This window comes from Heterodontus francisci, chromosome 23 (assembly GCF_036365525.1).
Source record: "Heterodontus francisci isolate sHetFra1 chromosome 23, sHetFra1.hap1, whole genome shotgun sequence".
In the NCBI taxonomy this organism is placed as follows: Eukaryota; Metazoa; Chordata; class Chondrichthyes; order Heterodontiformes; family Heterodontidae; genus Heterodontus; species Heterodontus francisci.
The window spans coordinates 3,273,420-3,294,075 of NC_090393.1; the positions used below are offsets into that span (position 1 = coordinate 3,273,420).

Genomic DNA, 20,656 nt, shown 5'->3' on the forward strand with positions numbered 1-20,656 from the left:
CTGCCGATGGGACTGCTGGCCACCCGAGCCCTGGGGGTCCCGCATAGCCACTTCTGGGTTCCCACCCGGAACTCAGCCTGGCCTCGGGATCAGGACCCTGGAAGTAATATTCAGCTTCATCTTTTGCACGTGTCTTTGCTTTCATTTGTCCAATTTTTCAGTAGGTGAACTGAAAACGCTTTAGTCAGTAACACCAAGTTGATAAGCTGCTTTATTTTATAAACAGCAAGTGAATGTAGAGTGTCATTTATAATCAAATCTCACTTTACTTAAATTTAACCCTCCTCCCTGAGGATAAGAAAAAAGCTAATAAATCTATCCCACACTAAGCCACGTTAGTGGGTTAACTTGTACTGACCAGCTTTCTGGTTTAGCTCTATGCTGAGCAAGTTTTGCTTTGCCAGGTCAGGCTTCCTTCCTGGGCTGATTGAATTCCGAACATAGATTTTTCTCTTTGATTCATCTCACCACAGGAAGTGGGTGGGCTGTCCCTCCAACTTCTTCTCTGTTCAGTGCGTCACCAATAGGACTGTCCATCAAACTGAATAGTGTGTGTCTTTCTTCCCCACATTCTGAGCACTCACCGCATTTTGGGCTCAAATGAACAGGTCATGCCAATGTTCGTAGGTGTGAATGTTCACTGGAACCCTGAACTAATTACCATTGCATAGAGTACTCTAATTCAGATGGCTTGACTGAGTTTTCAGGTACATTTCCCAACTCCATTCTTCTCTGAGTTCAACTCTTAAGAGCTATATTTAACCGAATGGTATTATTAAATTACATCTGGATTCTCCAATGGAAGCATAGTCAGTAATCCTGAAGCAGACTGTCTAGCCCACTGAGTGACAGAGGACATGTTAACCACCAGCCCCATGTGCCTAGTTGGAAATCCTGATGGAGTTAATTGCATTTTTGATTAGTAAATAAAAAATGAGCAATAAGCAGTCTTTGGGTATTTGATCTCAATATTCACATTTGCATAGCATGTGCCTGTGAACTTTAACTTTCTTGTAGGTTTGTTGGTGAAATGGTGAGATGAAAAGTGTGTGAGTGTCTTACTTCCTTGGTTAATGATGGGAGATGTTTGTTCACTAAACACCCATGTGTGAAGTGCATTTATCTGTATTAAGTGTGCGGTGTTTTCTACTATAATTAGTGCATGTGGCTAAAACGATGGGCTGAATTTTTGTTTGTGGGTCCCGATCCTGCGTCAGGAGTAAATGCGGGTCAGGAACCCACACATACCGGTGCGAAGACCAAGAGGGTGGTTCTTGAGGAGGCGGTCAATTGGCTGGCCACCTCCAGGAACCCTGTCCAGTTAAGGACAGAGGGGTGGGCACCCGAGCAGGAGGCCCTCTAGCACAGACACCTTGGCAGAGGTGGGAGCAGCTGATATAGGTAGGTGAAAGAGAGGGTGCCTCAAGATGGAGGCGCTTTCTGAAGACTTTTAAAACACTTTAGAAACAAAAAGTGACCACAGCTGCATGACCGCCATTGTGGAGGGAGAGGCCCCCCACAGGGTAGCCTAATGGCCGCAGCTATGGCCATCTCAGTGTGTTGGCTGTGGCAGTGGGGGTGGGGGGGTGGTTGTTGAGATGTGTGGGTTTCAAATGATGCTGGAGTGCTAGCTCCCTGGTCTGCTGCTAGGAGGCCGCCTCCATACTTTGACCGCCACGGGGGTGCCTGCGGGCTGACCAGAAAATTCCAGTCAGCCGCAGGACATTGGCCTTAATAGTCCCTTCTCTGTCGAGCACCACCCCCCCCAGCCCCCCGCCCCAACTAGGCTGCTCAAAAATGTCCCAAGGTAGAACCATGCTGGCAAACTGGCACAGCGGCTGATGATGGGAAATTGCGGGTTCGTCAGTCTCCTCTGCAGCCGTTTGAAAATTCTTTGTAACCTCATCTGTGCACTCTGTAGTAAAGGATCAGTACTTTTAGTAAAGCTTTTCTGTGAACAGCCCTATTTAACTGTGTAAGAATTTTTTTGTGGTTATCAAGGTTAATAAATGAAAGCCAGCATGGCTTGTTAAAGGCAAATCATAAGAACATTAGAAATAGGAGCAGGAGCAGGAGTAGGCCATGCTGCCCCTTGAGCCAGCTCCGCCATTTAATAAGATAATGGCTGATCTGATTGTGGCCTTAACTCCACTTTCCTGCCAGCACCCCATAAACCTTGTCTCACTTGTCAATCAAAAGTCTGTCTATCTCAACCTTGAATATATTCAATGACCCAGCCTCCAATGCTTTCTGGGGAAGAGAATTCCAAAGATTAAAGACCCTTGAGAGAAGAACCCTCACTATTTCCTCTTTGAATGACTCCCGTTGGTCTGTCTGTAGACTTTCCTACAAGTACCTGCTCCCAGTCCACTTTGGCCAGATCCTGTTTTATCATATTGAAATCAGCCTTACCCTAATTCATTACCTTTATTTCTGGTCCATCTTTGTCCTTTTCCATAACTACCTTAAATATTACAGTTATGGTCACTATCCCCGAAATGTTCCCCCAATGACACTTCCACCACTTGTCTGACTTCATTCCCTAGGATTAGGTCCAGTACTGGCGCTTCTCTTGTAGGATTTTCTATGTACTGGCTCAAAAAGCTCTCCTGTATGCATTTTAAGAATTCCGCCCCCTTTAAGCCTTTTGCACTGAGACTATCCCAGTTGATATTGGGGAAGTTGAAATCTCCTACTATTATTATCCTATTATTTTTACACCTCTCAGAGATTTGCCTTCATATCTGCTTCTCTGTCTCTCCCTGACTGTTTGGAGGCCTGAAGTACACGCCCAGCCAAGTGATTGCCCTTTTGTTGTAATTGACTGGGAGGGAAAGGAGTTAATTTTCCAGATGCGAAGCCACAAGGAAGGGGTAAGGAATGTGGGTGGTGAAGGAAGTTTAATGTTTTTACTTCAAAGCTGTCGTCCCTCTGAAGATTCAACTTCAGCTTGATACTTTTACTGCAGAATTGGAGGGGGCTTTTGGATTTTAAATATATACCAGTTGATCCCCTGGGATTTTGTCCACATAGAGTTCAGACCAAGTGTTGTCTTCCGGTTCAAAAGCAAAATACAAAGTACATCCATTAACCTGTAGACTAGATTGCAGGACAAAATCAAGTTGATGATCAGTGTATTCAGCTTATGTTCTATGAACATGAAAGCTAATTACAGCATGGGATATCAATTTGTTATCATAATGTGTTTGAACATCTAACATTGCAGTGTGCAAGCTTACAAAGGAGATGCTGGAATTGTTCCACCTCGTTTTTCTGTTCTGGATTTTTTTCTTGTGTGTGTTGAAAGCAATGGTGATGTCTAGTTCTGGGGGTCACAGCAGTGTTCCAGTCACTCATTCAAGTAGCCTTACTTCAAGTAGGAGATTGGATAGTGAATGATGAGCTGTTTAACCATAAAGAGATTCAAATTTGAAGTTGTTCCTCTCTTGACCCAACATGTACACATTCAGGTTCCACTGGGTCACTGGCTGGAGATTACGTGCAAGAATTTTGATTGTCTTTTCCCCTCCTTTCTGTAACCCAGAACTGCTGGGGCCAGTTGTATTATTCACACCGGAACCAGGTTCCAGGCATAAATCTGGGCCTTTTTACATGTGTATTGAATGCCACACCATTCAATGCACTTTCATACTGGGATTCCTGCTGGCCAAGTGTTGTATTCGCAAAATCTCAGATTTTAAAAAAATTTGACCTTCGTTAAATACTATTTATAAAATGCTGATTTTTTTTCTGTCTCTTTTTCTCTTTTCCTCGCTCTGTCTCTCCTGCAAGCTGTTATTAGGAGTGTTCAATAGCTATAGTGTACTTCAATCTTCAGAATAAAGGCCTGCTCAGGTCAGGGATAAAAAAACCCTGACCTGAACCCAACAGAACTACATCGGACCCGAGCCTGACCCGGCCCAAGTCCTTCCATTTTTTCCCGAGCCCGACCTGACCACCAGAATGTTCACTTTACCTACCTTCCGATTCCGAATCTGTTTTTCACTTTTTCAGTTTGTGCAGATAAGCAACAAAAGGGTCGCACACTGCACAGACTCAGAGTCCCCCTCCTTGATGTCCTGGACTCCCAGCTCAGGCAGGTTTTTCAACTTTTGACACTTACTAAACTCAACTTCCCAGCAGAGCAAAAGGTAATACTGTGGGACTGTGTCTGACTCGGACCTGGCCTGAGCCCGAAAGCCGGACCTGGAAGAGCGACCCGACCTGACCCGAACCCGACACGTGGGCGGGTCCCGTCGGGTTCGGGTCGAGTAGCAGGCCTTTACTTCAGAATGCTAGGATTCAGATCCCAGCCTGAACTGAATTTGTTTGGGTGTATTTCCCAGGCTCTGCTGATTTCTGCTGATAACATAGATTCTTGCAAATGCTATGTAAGAGATACCCATAAACACCATTCTTCTCTGGGGAAAGTGATGTAATGAAAATAAAACTTTCAGCCCGTTTGATGTGTCTGCCTTTATGCACGTCTTTTAAAATCCAATTCCAAAATGATGTCCAAGTGCTAAGTTGAAAAGCTGAAATCCTGCTATAAGGCTTCCTCTCTGTACCATTACACCAGAGAGCTTTCATCAAGACTTAGTCAGATGAAAGGGTATATTTGAAGGGAGAGGAGTATTGTCCATGATCAGTACCCTTGACAGGAAGGGATATGTTTACTGAGTTTAGTTAGTTAACTGCTGGAAATATACAGTCCTTCAATTCAGTAGTTGTCAAGCAAATGGAGCTCGTTCATAAATTTGGTTTACTTCATTTTGTGGGACAATGCACCAGCGAGGTCTGCAAGTTGAGTGAGCAGACTGGCCATGGCACTGTGGTACGGGAAGCCATTCAAGTGGGGGGAGCAAAAAAGAATGTAGTGGTTGTATAGCGAGGGGGATTGACACAGTTCTATGCAGCCAAGATGGTGAGTCCAGAAGGCTGTGTTGCCTACCCGGTACCAGGGTTCGGGGCATCTGTTCAGGGCTGGACAGGAAGTGGGAGGGGGAGGATCCTGTTGTTGTGGTCCATGTCGGTACCAACAACATAGGTAGGACTAAGAAAGAGGTTCTGCTTAGACAGTATGAGGAGCTAGGCATCAAATTGAAGAGCAGAATCTCAAGGGTAATAATCTCTGGATTATTACCTGAGCCACGTGCCAATTGGCAGAGGGCACATCAGATTAGTGAAATGAATAAGTGGCTCAAAGATTGGTGTGGGAGAAGTGGGTTTCGGTTTGTGGGGCACAGGCACCAGTGCTGGAGAATGTGGGGGCTGTACCGTTGGGACGGTCTGCACCTGAACTGGGACCAGTGTTCTAGCAAATCGTATAACTCGCGAAGTTGAGAGAGCTTTAAATTAAACAAGAGGGTGAAGGATTAAGCCTAGGTAGATGTAGCAAATCAAGGGGTAGAGTCAAGGCAGGGGAGCAGAATAGTGATGTGGAAAATGAAGGACAGAGAGAAAAAACCTAAGAACACACCAACAGTCAAGAGTAGATGTTGTTACAAATATAACAAAAAGACAAAGCTAAAGGCTCTGTATCTGAATGCATGTAGCATTCATAACAAAGTAGACAAACTGATAGTGCACATTGAAGTAAATAAATGTGATCTGATAGCCATTACGGAGACCTGGCTGCAGGATTGGGTCCTGAATATTGAGGGGTATATGACATTCAAGAAGAATAGGAAGCTAGGTAAAGGTGGAGGGGTGGCACTGTTAATTAAAGATGTCATTGGTGCAATAATTAGAGATGACCTTGGTTCAAGAGATCAGGGTGTAGAATCAGTTTGGGTGGAGATGAAGAATAGTAGGGGAAAGAAGTCACTAGTGGGTGTGATCTACAGGCCCCCTAACAGTAACCACAATGTAGGATGAAGTATACAAGAAGAAATATTGAGTGCTTGTGATAAAGAGATGGCAATAATCATGGGTGATTTTAATCCACATATAAACTGGAAAACTCAGATTGGCAATAATAGCCTGGATGAGGAGTTCATAGAATGCTTTCGAGATAATTTCTCAGAGCAACATGCTCTGGAACGAACCAGAGAGCAGGTTATATACGTTCCAAGGACTGCTGTTCTCACCGCATCCTGAGATCCACACTCAGTGCCATGCGCTGCCACATGTACACACTAGATCTCTCTCTCCAGAAGCACCGCCTCACCTTATCTCAAAGCTGTTCTACTCTGCAGTTTCATTTCATCCTTCGTCTTATCCGACGCATTAACAAAAAACTTTTTTTCTTCCTTTCAGGCGTTAAGGAACGCAAGCTCCAGCAGCTGATGGGGACTAATACCTCTCCAGATCCTTCTTCCCCTTCACTTCCCTCTGACCCCATCCCTTCTGATCTGACCCCTTGCCGTGTTTTCACTATACCCTCTGACCTCCCCCTCTCTGACGCTGAATGTTCTGTACTCAGCAAAGGTCTCAGTTTTATCCCCTTACGCTCCACCTCGATGAATTTCGCGCTCAGCATGACGTTGAGCTCTTCTTCCATCATCTTTGCCTCCAGGCTCACTTCTTTGTCCAGGAGTCCTCTCCTCGACCAGCAGACCCATTCACCCGCCTCCAGCATTCCCCCTCCACCTAGACCCCTCCCTCTGGCCTCCTACCTGCTCTTGATCTTTTCATTGAAAACTGTTGGTGAGACATCGGCCATCTCAATTTCTCTGCCCCCCCTCACTCACTCTAACCTGTCCCCCTCTGAACTTGCTGCACTCCATTCTCTCAGGTCTAACCCCGACATTGTCATCAAACCTGCAGACAAGGGTGGTGCTGTTGTTGTCTGGAGTACCAACCTCTACCTTGCAGAAGCTCAGCGGTAACTCTCAGGCACTTCTTCCTACTTCCCCCTGGACCATGACCGCACCACCGAACATCAAGCTACTGTCCACAGGACTATAACTGACCTCATCGCCTCTGGAGATCTTCCCTCTACAGCTTCCAAACTCATAGTCCTGCAACCCCGGACAGCCCACTTCTACCTCCTTCCCAAAATCCACAACAGGACTGTCCCAGCAGACCCATTGTTTCAGCCTGTTCCTGCCCCATTGAACTTATTTCTTCCTATCTTGACTCTATCTATTCTCCCCTGGTCCAGTTTCCTCCCATCTACATCCGTGATTCTTCTAACGCCCTACGTCATTCTGACAATTTCCAGTTTCCTGGACCCAACTGCCTCCTCTTCACCATGGACGTCCAATCTCTCTACACCTCCATCCCCCACCAGGACGCTTTGAGGGCTCTCCGCTTCTTCCTTGAACAGAGGCCCAACCAGTCCCCATCCACCACCACCCTCCTCCGCCTGGCTGAACTTGTTCTCACATTGAACAACTTCTCCTTCAACTCCACTCACTTCTTTCAAGTGAACGGTGTTGCTATGGGTACCCGCATGGGTCTTAGTTATGCCTGTCTTTTTGTGGGATATGTCGAAGATTCCTTGTTCCAGTCCTACTCAGGCCCCCTCCCCCAAATCTTTTTCCAGTACATTGATGACTGTATCGGTGCCGTTTCCTGCCCCGCCCCAAACTGGAAAACTTTATCAACTTTGCTTCTAATTTCTATCCTTCTCTCACCTTTACATGGTCCACCTCCAACACTTCCCTTCCCTTCCTCAATTTCTCTGTCTCCATCTCTGGTGATAGGCTGCCCACTAATATTCATTATAAGCCCACCGACTCGCATGGCTACCTTGACTACACTTCTTCACACTCTGCCTCCTGTAAGGACTCCATTCTCCCAGTTTCCCTGTCTCCGACGCATCTGCTCTGATGATGCAACCTTCCACGACAGCCCTTCTGATATGTCTTCCTTTTTCCTCAACCGAGGATTCCCCCCCACTGTGGTTGACAGGGCCCTCAAGCGTGTTCGGCCCATTTCCCGCACCTCTACCCTCACTCCTTCCCTTCCCTCCCAGAACCGCGACAGGGTTCCTCTTGTCCTCACTTTCCACCCCACCAGCCTCCACATCCAAAGGATCATTGTCCGCCATTTCTGCCACGTCTGGGACAGTCCTGTTGTGGATTTTGGGAAGGAGGTAGAAGTGGGCTGTCCGGGGTTGCAGGACTATGAGGTTGGAAGCTGTAGAGGGAAGATCTCCAGAGGAGATGAGGTCAGTTACAGTCCTGTGGACAGTAGCTTGATGTTCGGTGGTGGGGTCATGGTCCAGGGGGAAGTAGGAAGAAGTGTCTGAGAGTTGCCGCTGAGCTTCTGCAAGGTAGAGGTTGGTACGCCAGACAACAACAGCACCACCCTTGTCTGCAGTGTGATGCCACTACCAAATGCATCTTCCCCTCCCCTCCCCTGTCGGCATTCCGAAGGGTTCGTTCCCTCCGTGACACCCTGGTCCACTCCTCCATTACCCCCAACATCTCGTCCCCTTCCCACAGCACCTTCCCCTGCAATCGCAGGAGGTGTAATAGCTGCCCATTCATCTCCTCTGTTCAATTAACACCCTCTCTGCACTAACGCTTTGTCTTTCAGCACACCATTAATATACAGTTTGCCTATGCTGCACGACCTTCTGGTCAGTTATTCTCTGTGACCTTGTCCTATCAACACCTCCTCTTTGGTTATCGCTTGTCCCACCCCCGCTTTATTTGCTTAAAAGCTATTAGATTTCTAGCCTTTGCCAGTTCTGATGAAGGGTCACTGACCTGAAACGTTAACTCTACTTCTCTCTCCACAGATGCTGCCAGACCTGCTGAGTATTTCCAGCATTTCTTGTTTTTATTTCCGTTTTCCAGCATCTGCAGTATTTTGCTTTTATTATATTAGACTTGGTGTTGTGTAATGTGACAGGATTAATTAATGACCTCAGAGCAAAGGCATCTCTAGGTAGCAGCGACCACAATATGATTGAATTTTATATCCATTTTGAAAGAGAGAAGAATGGGTCTAAGACTAGTATTTTAATCTTAAATAAGGGCAACTATGTGGGCATGAAAGCTGAGCTAGCTGAAGTGAACTGGGTTATTAGGCTAGGAGATAGATCAATAGGGAAGCAGTGGCAGACATTTAAAGGGACATTTCAGAATATTCAGAATAAGTATATTCCGACTATAAAGAAAAATTCTAAGGGGAGGACCTACCATCCGTGGTTAGCTAAAGAAGTTAAGGAAAGCATTAAACTTAAGGAAAAAGCATATAATTGTGCAAAGGTGCGCGGCAGGTCAGATGATTGGTCAGAATATAAAGAACGGCAGAGAATGACTAAAAGGTTAATCAGGAGAAAGAAATTAGCGTATGAGAGGAAGCTAGCTAGAAATGTAAAATAGATAGCAAGAGTTTCTTATTGGTATTTAAAAAGGAAAAGAGTAAGTAAAATGAGTGTTGGTCTTCTAGAGAGTGAGAATGGGGACTTAATACTAGATAATAAGGAAATGGCGGATGAAATGAACAAATATTTTGCTTCTGTCTTCACTATAGAGGATACAAAAAACATTCCAGGAGGTGAAATGAAGAGAGTAACTTGGTGAAATTGCAATCACCAGGGAAGTGGTACTTAGCAAACTGATGGAGCTGCGGGCTGACAAGTCCCTGGGTCCTGATGGACTTCATCCGCCTGTCTTAAAAGAGGTGGCTAATGAGATAGTAGATGCGTTGTGTTATTTTTTTCAAAATTTGTTAAATTTTGCAAATGTTCCATCAGACTAAAAAGTAGCAAATATGACCCTTCTATTCCAGAAGGGTGGGAGGCAGAAAACAGGTAACTATAAACCAGTTAGCCTGATGTCTGTCATGGGGAAGGTGTTAGAATCGATCATTAAGGAGGTTATAACTGGGCACTTAGAAAAACTGAAGGTATTAGGGAATAGTCAGCATGGTTTTGTGAAAGGGAAATCGTGTTTAATCAATTTATTGGAGTTCTTTGAAGGAGTAACATGTGCCGTGGCTAAAGGGGAGCTTGTTGACATACTGTACTTGGATTTTCAGAAGGCATTTGACAAGGTGCCACATAAAAGGTTATTGCGCAAAGAAGGAGCTCATGGTGTCGGGCAGGGTTGTCCAACATATGGCCTGTGGGCCAGGATCCGACCCGCAGGTATAAACTATTCCCAGGGCCGTTCCTCATCCTCACCGTGACTGGAGACGAGAAATCTCCCAGTTGTCAGTCCGTCTTTTAAACTATTGTGCTGTCAGTTTCACAAATGACAGCTGCTGACACTCTCTCAGTTGCAGAGAGTGGAATGCTTTTTTAAAGTTCTTTTAAAAGTCAGTTCTTTTTAAAAAAAAAGATCATTGTCAGTTTCACAGGTGACAGCTGCTAACATCGGGAACAGCCGTTTCCCAACAGATTCGCCGTTTTCTGGGGGGTTCTGACTTTTTTTTTTAAAAAGCCGGCCGGAAACCCTATAGAACTGTGCCATTAAGTATATATTGCCTGTCTCTATTCCTTCTGCCAAAATGCATCACCTCACACTTGTCAGTGTTAAATTCTTTCTGCCAGTTCTCTGCCCGTTCTGCTCGCCTTTCTATGTCCTGTTGTAGGCGGCAGTTCATACCATACTCACTGTTTGCTACACCTCCACGTTTGGTGGAATGGGCAAATTTTTAAATTCTACGCTATATTCCAAGATCCAAGTCATTTATATAAATCAAAAAAAGCAATTGTCCCAGCACTGACCCTTGGGGAACACCCCTGTCTACCATCCTCCAGTCTAAAAAAACAACCACTTAGTACGAATTGCTGTTTTCTGACCTTAAGCCAATTTTAAAAATCCAATTGGACACTGACCCTCCTATTCCATGAGCCTCAATTTTCTTAAGCAGCTTTTTACATGGCACCTTATCAAATGCTTTCTTAAAATCCATATAAACAACATCCACTACATTTTCTTCGTCAACCTTCTCTATTAATTCATCAAAAAATTCAGTTAGATTGGTCAAGTATGATCTGCATTTGACAAATCTGTGCTGGCTCTCTGTAATTAACTGAAACCTCTCCAAATGTCTGTTGAATGATTCAGGGTCCATTTTTTTACTCACATCACTGAAGCATGGTGGAAGATGTTTCTACATTAAAGGCACTATATGATGAATGTTATTTCTTTGCATACCAACAGAGATGATGTCTTTCTAAGAGTTTGTTGAGGAACGTTAGAAGAATTATGGATCCTTAACTATTGAACCAGTATTATAAACAAAGAACAAAGAACAAAGATAATTACAGCACAGGAACAGGCCCTTCGGCCCTCCAAGCCTGCGCCGATCCAGATCCTCTCTCTAAACATGTCGCCTATTTTCTAAGGTTCTGTATCTCTTTTCTTCCTGCCCATTCATGTATCTGTCTAGATACATCTTAAAAGACTCCATCGTGCCCGCGTCTACCACCTCCGCTGGCAACGCGTTCCAGGTGCCCACCACCCTCTGCGTAAAGAACTTTCCACGCATATCCCCCCTAAACTTTTCCCCTTTCACTTTGAACTCGTGTCCTCTAGTAATTGAAACCCCCACTCTGGGAAAAAGCCTCTTGCTGTCCACCCTGTCTATACCTCTCATGATTTTGTACACCTCAATCAGGTCCCCCCTCAACCTCCGTCTTTCTAATGAAAATAATCCTAATCTGCTCAACCTCTCTTCATAGCTAGCGCCCTCCATACCAGGCAACATCCTGGTGAACCTCCTCTGCACCCTCTCCAAAGCATCCACATCCTTTTGATAATGTGGCGACCAGAACTGTACGCAGTATTCCAAATGTGGCCGAACCAAAGTCCTATACAACTGTAACATGACCTGCCAACTCTTGTACTCAATGCCCCGTCCGATGAAGGAAAGCATGCCGTATGCCTTCTTGACCACTCTATTTACCTGCGTTGCCACCTTCAGGGAACAGTGGACCTGAACACCCAAATCTCTCTGGACATCAATGCAAAGTACTCGTTTAGAATCTCACCCATTTTCTCTGAGTCCAAGCATAACATTCCTCCTTTGTCCTTTAGTGGGCCAATCCTTTCTCTAGTTACCCTCTTTCTCCTTATATATGAATAAAAGGCTTTGGGATTTTCTTTAACCCTGTTTGCTAAAGATATTTCATGACCCCTTTTAGCCCTCTTAATTCCTCGTTTCAGATTGGTCCTACATTCCCGATATTCTTTCAAAGCTTCGTCTTTCATCAGCCGCCTACACCTTATGTATGCTTCCTTTTTCCTCTTAGCTAGTCTCACAATTTCACCTGTCATCCATGGTTCCCTAATCTTGCCATTTCTATCCCTCATTTTCACAGGAACATGTCTCTCCTGAACGCTAATCAACCTCTCTTTAAAAGCCTCCCACATATCACATGTGGATTTACCTTCAAACAGCTGCTCCCAATCTACATTTCCCAGCTCCTGCCGAATTTTGGTATAGTTGGCCTTCCCCCAATTTTGCACTCTTCCTTTAGGACCACTCTCGTCTTTGTCCATGAGTATTTTAAAGCTTACGTAATTGTGATCACTATTCCCAAAGTAGTCCCCTACTGAAACTTCAACAACCTGGCCGGGCTCATTCCCCAACACCAGGTCCAGTATGGCCCCTTCCCGAGTTGGACTATTTACATACTGCTCTAGAAAACCTTCCTGGATGCTCCTTACAAATTCTGCTCCATCTGGACCTCGAACACTCAGCGAATCCCAGTCAATGTTGGGAAAATTAAAATCTCCTATCACCACCACCCTGTTGCTCCTACATCTTTCCATAATCTGTTTACATATTTGTACCTCTATCTCACGCTCGCTGTTGGGAGGCCTGTAGTACAGCCCCAACATTGTTACCGCACCCTTCCTATTTCTGAGTTCTGTCCATATTGCCTCACTGCTCGAGTCCTCCATAGTGCCCTCCTTCAGCACAGCTGTGATATCCTCTTTGACCAGTAATGCAACTCCTCCACCCCTTTTACCTCCCTCTCTATCCCGCCTGAAGCATCGATATCCCGGGATATTTAGTTGCCAATCATGCCCTTCCCTCAACCAAGTCTCAGTAATAGCAATAACATCATACTAGGGTAAGTTGCTGCTGTGCAGTGTTGTAAATATCTTGCTTCTGTGAATGATTTTATTTGTAAATAAATCTGGGCAGTAGTTTTGCCTGTGTGATATTTTCCATTGTTTGAAGTGGATATCTTGTGTTTACGCTAATAAGTAATTTACTACTCTGACGTCATCGGAATGCCCAACTCAAGACTGCCCAAACATGTGCTCTACTCAGAGCTACACCAGGAGGCCTGTTCACATGGGGCCAAAGGAAATGTTTCAAAGACAATGTCAAAGCCTTCATAAAGGTGGAGGACACTAGGTAAAGTGATCCTTCGGAGAGCCAGCGCAGACATGACGGGGGCACAGTCTCAGGGTAAGGCACTGATCATTTAGGACAGGGATAAGGAAAAACTACTTCACTCAAAGGGTTGTGAATCTTTGGAATTCTCTACCCCCGAGGGTTGTGGATGCTCCATCGTTGAAAACATTTCAGGTTGCGATAGACAGACTTTTGGTATCTCAGGGAATCAAGGAATATGGTGAGTGGGGGGGAAAGTGGAGTTGAAGCCTAAGATCAGTCATTATCGCATTGAACGGCTGAATGAGCCATATGGTCTACTCCTGCTCCTATTTCTTGTGTTCTTGTGACAGGCCGAATGACCTCCTGTGCTATAAAAATTCTGTGATTCTGAGGTTGTAAGCAAGTACAGAGACAGGGAAAGAGAAGAGGGAAGAAAGAACAAAAAGGAAGGTCTGTGATAGGATAGAGGGCAGGAGAGATTAAATGGCAAAAGGGATATTGGTGCAAGGCAAAAAGGGGTAGTAATGGGACCAGTAAAGAATCAAAAGATGTGTGTAAAGGAGATGAAAATTACAAGAGCAGAATCATTACCATCACCCGCTGTCCAAAAAAAATGGGAGCAGTAGTTATGATCTGAAATTGCTGAACTCAATGTTGAGTCCAGAAGGCTGTAAAGTGCCTAATCAAAACATGATGTGCTATTCCTCGAGCCTCCATTGAGTTTCATTGGGGCAGTGTAGGAGGCCAAAGTCAGAGATGGGAGTGGGGTGGAGAATTAAAATGACAAGAGATTGGAAGCTTGTGGTCACACTTGCGGACTGAACAGAGATGTTCTGAAAAGCGGTCATCCACTCTGTTTTTGGTTTCCCAAGTTTCTTTCATGGAATGGGGGTGTCACTAGCAAGGCCAGCATTAGTTGCACATCCCTATTTGCCCTTGAACTGAGTGGCTTGCTAGGCCATTTCAGAGGACATTTAAGAGCCAACCACATTGCTGTGGGTCTGGAGTCACATGCAGGCCAGACCAGGTAAGGACAGCAGATTTCCTTCCCTAAAGGTGAACCAGATGGGTTTTTACAACAATCGACAATGGTTTTATAATCACCATTAGATTAGTTTCTTGGTTTTAAAATCCAGATTTATTAATTGAATTCAAATTTCACCATCTGCTATGGTGGGATTTGAACCCATGTCGCCAGAGCAATAGCCAAGAGCTCTGGGTTACTAGTCTAGAGGCATTACCACTGCGCCACCGCCTCCCCAATGTAGATAAGACTGCGTTGTGAGCAGTGAATACAGTAAACTAAATTGCTGTTTCACATGGAAGGGGTGTTTGGGGCTGTGGGTGGTGAAAAGGGAGGTGTTAAAAGGGCACAGGTGTTGCATCTCCTGTGCTTGCATGCAAAGATGCTGTGAGAAGGTGAGGGGTTTTTGGTGATTAAGGAGTGGATCAGGGTGCTGTGGAGGGGACTGTCTCTTTGGAATGCTGAAAGAAGAGGGGAGGAGAAGATGTAGTTGGTTGTGGATTCACACTGGAAGTGTCAGAAATGGTGGAGGATGATCTGTTGAATATGGAGGCTAGTGGGGTGGAAGCCGAGGACACGTGGAACCCTATCATGGTTCAGGGAGGAAGGGGAAAGGATGAGAGCAGGCGCAGGAAATAGAATGGACACGGTCAAAGGCCCTGTCAACCATGGTGGAGGGGAATCCTTGAATGAGGAAAAAGGAAGGCATATCAGAAACACTGGTATGGAAGATGGCATTGTCAGTACAGATGTGACAGAGACAGAAAAATTGAGAGAATGGAATAGAGTCCTTCAGGAAGTGGGATGGGAGGAAGTGTAATCAAGATAACTGTGGGAATCAGTGGGATTATAGCAGGTATTGGTAGATGGCCAGAAATGGAGATAGGAAAGTCAAGGAAGGGAGTGAAGAGTCGGAGATAGATCCTGTGAAGAGGGGGGAGGGATGGACATTGGAAGAAACGTTGATGAAACTTTCTGTTTTGGGGCGAGAGCAGGAATGGCACCAGTACAGTCATGAATATGCCGGAAACAGACGTGAAGGAGGGGACCTGAGTTGGACTGGAACTAAAAACATTCCACATATTCCACAAAAAGGCAGGCGTAGCCAGGACCATAAGAGTTCTCCTAGCAACACTTTTTCTTTAGAGGAAGTGATTAGAGTGGAAGGAGAAGTTGTTCAATGTGAGACAAGTTCATCTAGGTGGAGGAGAGTGGTGATGGATGGAGACTGGTTGGGTCTTATCAAAGGAAAAGCATTGGCCCTCAGGCTGTCCTGGTGAGGGATGGAGGTGCAGAGGGACTGGACATCCATGATGAAAAGGAGATGGTTAGGGCAAGGAAACTGGAAACTGCTGAAAGTGGTGGAGGCTGTCGGAAAAGCTTTGGATGTAGGAAGAGACTAGACAAGGGGAGAAAAATGGAGTTGAGATGGGAAAAGTAAGTTCCGTGGGGCATTTACAGGCTGAAACTATATGCCGACCAAGGCAATCCTGTTTGCAGATCTTAGGAATTACTGTGTTACTGATTTGCACCTTCTCATTTGTTAACTGCCAAAAATGAATTTTCTGGTGGCTCTAGGGGCTCCAGTTTGCTGTGACTGAATAAGTTGAGTTTTGTTTTATCACACTGATTCCAAGATTTTTACCAGTGTTTTATGAATTGCTTTCTGTGATTCTCTCCATTTTTCTCAAAGGCAAAACCACTGATTTAGGGTTTTCAATCAGCAACCCCAGTATTTGACCTGATTTCTGAATGCATTAAGTAGCCCAAATACCATGTGTTGGCCAACAGCTGATTCATTTCCTGGCCTTTGCCAATACTATTTATGTTAGGCACAGGAGTAATATGGATTGATTTACTTGTAGGAGGAAAAACAATATTGGGGATTACTCAAACCCAGCAGAGCTCCAATGTTGGAACATTGTTTTCCTGTTCGAGTACGGTGTTTGTGATGGTTGGATCAGGGGGTACTTGACAAGTGGAGCTTAGTGCTTGGTTTAGTGTTGGAATCTTTACATGTTTTACTGAAGTAATGAACTACCATGGCTATTGTGACATCTGTTTGCTTGTTATTTCTCCCTCATGGTTTGTGAATTGGGTTATCAGTTCCAGATCAGTATTGTGCGTGTCACAAATTTCCTTTTTGTGATCCTAAGTTTATGCCTTTTAGTTACTGATTCACTGAGTGTTGGAAGTTGTTTTCCTTATTTACCTCTTTTAAACCTTCATAAGTTACATACATTGATCATATTTCTTCTCAACCTTCTTTGCTTGAATGGAGAGTCCCAGGTTCTATAGTTACATAAGAAAAGCCTGCCTTGTATCATCTTAATGATTCTACTCTGCACCCTCTCCATGGCTTTGACATTCTTCCTAAAGGAAAATGCCCAAGTCAAGAACATGTGTTGGCCATGGCTCAGTTGGTAGCACTTTTGCCTCTGAGTCACAAGGTTCTGAGTCCCACTCCAGGACTTGAGCACAAAAATCTGTGCTGACACTCCAGTACAGTGTGGAGGGAACACCGCACTGTTGCAGGTGCCGTCTTTCACATATGTTAAACCAAGCCATATCTGCCTGCTTGTGTGGTTGTAAAAGATCCCACGGCAGTATTTTGAAGAAGAGAAGGGGAGTTATCCCTGGTGTCCTGGCCAATATTTATCCCTCAATCAACATAACAAAAAACAGATTATCTGGTCATTATCACATTGCTGTTTGTGGGATCTTGCTGTGTGCATATTGGCTGCCGCATTTCCTATGTTACAACAGTGACTACACTTCAAAAGTACTTCTTTGGCTGTAAAGCTTTTTGACAAGTCTGGTCATTGTGAAAAGTGCTTGATAAAAGCAAGTCTTTTTTATTTATTTATGTACATTGAAAATAACAACGGTCTTGACACTGACCCTGACTATTGGGGGATGCCACTCTTTTATGTCCCTACAGCCTGCAGAACATAAATTAACGAAAATCTCTGCTATCTGCCCTTTGACCAGCTGTCAAACTCTTTAATATCATGTGCTTTCATTTTATCAACAAACTTCCAATGTGGCACCTTTTCAAACATTTTTTTAAAAACTCATATAGGCAATGTCCACTGCATTTCCTTTATTATCATACTTTATTGTTTCTTTAAAGAACACAATTAAATTAGTCAGCTGTAAATTTCTTTTGTACTGGCTGTCTCTAATTTTACTATGTCTTTTCTAGGTGGAGTTTGAGTTTGATGTAAACATTATTTAGGTACAAAGTGTGGTCATTCCCATAAGTGATCTGAGTGTCATATGTTCAGAGGCATAAGTGCCTTACTACTCAGTAACTAACCATACAATAAATAGCATAACTTGGAGGTATAACAGTGGGGCCCCCTTGTGATCCGAATTCGACATGTCTTTTTCACATGCCCTCATGTGATTGCCTCTAATCTTTCTCATGGCCGACTCAAATACATTGGTTAGACGAGGCTGGATACAAATCTTTAAGCTGCTTCATTTTACAGACAGCAAGTGAACATAGAGAGTAAAACAAATAACATTTCACTTTTATTCCAGTAACCCTTTTTGAGAACAAGAAAAATAGTCGTTTGGCAGTACTGAACAATGGGCTGCCTTTACAGAGGAGATAGTTCAGGTATAGTCAAGGTACATTCCCATGAAAAGGAAAGATAGGGCAAACAAATCCAGAGTTCCCTGGATGGCAAAAGAGATAGAGAGTAAGGTGAAGCTGAAAAAGGGTGCATATGACAGATGTCAAGTGTATAATACAACTGAGAACCAGGCTGAATATAGAAGGTTCATAGGGAACTGAAAAAATAATAGAGAAGCAAAGAGAGAGTATGAGAAGAGACTCACAGCTAGCATAAAAGGGAATCCAAAGTCTTCTATAGCATATAAATTGTAAAAGTGTGGTAAAAGGAGGAGTGGGCCGATTAGGATCTTAAAAGAGAATTTAAGCATGGAAGCAGGGGCATGGCTGAGATTCTAAATTAGTGAAAGTTGGATGGGCTAAAAATTGATAGAAAGGAAGTATTAGATTGGCTGGTTGTTCTTAAAGTTGATAGGTCACCAGGACTGGATGAGATGCATCCAAAGATTTTGTTTTATTTGTTCGTGGGATGTGAGCTTTGCTGGCTAGGCCAGCATTTATTGTCCGTCCCTAATTGCCCTTGAGAAAGTAGTGGTGAGCCGCCTTCTTGAACTGCTACAGTCCATGTGCGGTATGTACATGAACAGTGCTATTAGGAAGGGAGTTCCAGGATTTTGACCCAGCGACAGTGAGGGAATGGCGATATAGTCCAAGTCAGGATGGTGTGTGGCTTGGAGGGGAACTTTCAGGTGGTGGTGTTCCCATGTATCTGCTGCCCTTTTTTTTCTAGGTGGTAGAAGTTGCCAGTTTGGAAGGTGCTGTCTAAGGAGCCTTGGTGCATTGCCGCAGTGCATCTTGTAGATGGTACCCACTGCTGCCATTGTGCATTAGTGGTAAACGGAATGACTGTTTGTGTATGGGGTGCCATTCAAGTGGGCTGCTTTGTCCTGGATGGTGTTGAACTTCTTGAAAGCTGTTGGAGCTGCACCCATCCAGGCAAATGGAGAGTATTCCATCACACTCTGACGTGCCTTGTAGATGGTGGACAGGCTTTGGGGAGTCAGAAGGTGAGTTACTCGATGCAGGATTCCTAGCCTCTGACCTCCTCTTGTAGTCACTGTATTTATATGGCTACTCCAGTTCAGTTTCTGGTCAATGGTAACCCCCAGGATGTTGATAATGGGGGATTCAGTGATCATAATGACTAAGAGGAAGAGCAGGCAGGGAGATGTTGCTGAGCACAGCGGGACTGGTGGTCTGAAGTGCATTTGTTTCAATGCGAGAAGTATAACAGGTAAGGCAGATGAACTTAGAGCTTGGATTAGTACTTGGAACTATGATCTTGTTGCTATGACAGAGACTTGGTTGAGGGAAGGACAGGATTGGCAGCTAAATGTTCCAGGATTTTGAAGCTTCAGGCGGGATAGAGGGGGATGTAAAAGGGATGGGGGAGTTGCATTACTGGTTAAGGAGAATATCACAGCTGTACTGCGGGAGGACACCTCGGAGGGGTCATGCAGCGAGGCAATATGGGTGGAGCTCAGGAATAGGAAGGGTGCAGTCACGATGTTGGGGGCTTTCTACAGGCCTCCCAACAGCCAGCGGGAGGTAGAGGAGCAGATATGTAGACAGAGTTTGGAAAGATGTAAAGGTAACAGGGTTGTAGTGGTGGGTGATTTTAACTTCCCCTATATTGACTGGGACTCACTTAGTGCTAGGGGCTTAGATGGGGCAGAATTTGTAAGGAGCATCCAGGAGGGCTTCTTGAAACAATATGTAGATAGTCCAACTAGGGATGGGGCCGTACTGGACTTGGTATTGGGGAATGAGCACAGCCAGGTGGTCGAAGTTTCAGTAGGGGAACATTTCGGGAACAGAGACCATAATTCCATAAGTTTTAAGGTACTTGTGGATAAGGATAAGAGTAGTCCTCGGGTGAAGTTGCTAAATTGGAGGAAGGCTAATTATAACAATATTAGGCGGGAACTGAAGAATTTAGATTGGGGGCGGCTGTTTGAGGGTAAATCAACATCTGACATGTGGGAGTCTTTCAAATGTCAGTTGATTAGAATCCAGGACCAGCATGTTCCTGTGAGGAAGAAGGATAAGTTTGGCAAGTTTCGGGAACCTTGGATAACGCGGGATATTGTGAGCCTAGTCAAAAAGAAAAAGGAAGCAATCGTAAGGGCTGGAAGGCTAGGAACAGACGAATCCCTTGAGGAATATAAAGACAGTAGAAAGGAACTTAAGCAAGGAGTCAGGAGGGCTAAAAGGGGTCATGAAAAGTCATTGGCAAACCGGAATAAGGATAATCCCAAGGCTTTTTAAACGTATATAAAGAGCAAGAGGGTAACGAGGGAAAGGGCTGGCCCGCTGAAGGACAGAGAAGGGAATCTATGTGTGGAGCCAGAGGAAATGGGCGAGGTACTAAATGAGTACTTTGCATCAGTATTCACCAAAGAGAAGGACTTGGTGGATGATGAGCCTAGGGAAGGGAGTGTAGATAGTCTCAGTCATCTCATTATCAAAAAGGAGGCGGTGTTGGGTGTCTTGCAAAGCATTAAGGTAGATAAGTCCCCAGGGCCTGATGGGATCTACCCCAGAATACTAAGAGAGGCAAGGGAAGAAATTGCTGGGGCCTTGGCAGTAAATGGCATCCTCATTGGCTACAGGTGAGGTCCCAGAGGACTGGAGAATAGCCAATGTTGTTCCTTTGTTTAAGAAGGGTAGCAAGGATAATCCAGGAAATTATAGGCCGGTGAGCCTTACATCAGTGGTAGGGAAATTATTAG

At 44.7% G+C, this 20,656-nt stretch overlaps 1 protein-coding gene across 9 annotated transcripts in view; it reads left to right on the plus strand.

Annotated features, from left to right (window-relative positions):
- Positions 1–20,656, plus strand: part of LOC137382536 (membrane-associated phosphatidylinositol transfer protein 2) — a 512,884-nt gene that overhangs the window by 138,955 nt on the left and 353,273 nt on the right. Inside the window, exon 3 of one of the 9 annotated variants that reach the window (XM_068054553.1) lies at positions 11,070–11,254. The exons of the other annotated variants lie outside the window; for them this stretch is intronic. The gene's annotated coding sequence lies outside the window, so the exon portion shown is untranslated. The remainder of the gene's footprint in view (positions 1–11,069; positions 11,255–20,656) is intronic. 9 annotated transcript variants of the gene reach the window in all.